The sequence below is a fragment of the Erythrolamprus reginae genome, chromosome 1 (genome assembly GCF_031021105.1).
Source record: "Erythrolamprus reginae isolate rEryReg1 chromosome 1, rEryReg1.hap1, whole genome shotgun sequence".
NCBI lineage: Eukaryota > Metazoa > Chordata > Lepidosauria > Squamata > Dipsadidae > Erythrolamprus > Erythrolamprus reginae.
Genome location: NC_091950.1, coordinates 141,865,908 through 141,866,335, shown reverse-complemented (window position 1 = coordinate 141,866,335; position 428 = coordinate 141,865,908). Strand labels below are relative to the sequence as shown.

At 50.5% G+C, this 428-nt stretch overlaps 1 non-coding gene across 1 annotated transcript; it reads right to left on the bottom strand.

Annotated features, from left to right (window-relative positions):
• Window positions 1-345: 345 nt before the first annotated feature.
• TRNAL-UAA (transfer RNA leucine (anticodon UAA)) lies at window positions 346-428 on the bottom strand. The gene has a single exon. It is a non-coding gene; the product is annotated as a tRNA-Leu (tRNA).

The following is a 428-nucleotide window of genomic DNA, read 5'->3' as shown; positions in this document are numbered from 1 at the left end:
GAGAGAAGAGAGGGAGGGAGAGAAAGAAAGAGGGAGAAAGGGGCAGAGACAGGAGGAGGAGGGAGAAAAGAGAGACAGGGAGGGAGGGAGGGGGGAGACAGACAGTCTGAGGGGGAGAGAGAAAGAGAGGGAGGGAGTGTTAGAGGGGGAAAGATTCCGAATTTATGGAAATGGGATATTGTGACCAACAAAGCTATTCAGATAACTCAGAAGCACTACTCCAAAGCGTCGTCATTAATCAAATCCACTCGACGATATCTAACGCCTTCAAAACGCCCAGTTGGCACCCACTGCTTTCGTGCAGACGTTCGGCCTTAAGAAGAAGGGGGCATTAAAAAAAACCACTACCAGAAGTGGGGCTCGAACCCACGCAGACTCACGTCTATTGGAACTTAAGTCCAACGCCTTAACCACTCGGCCATTCTGGT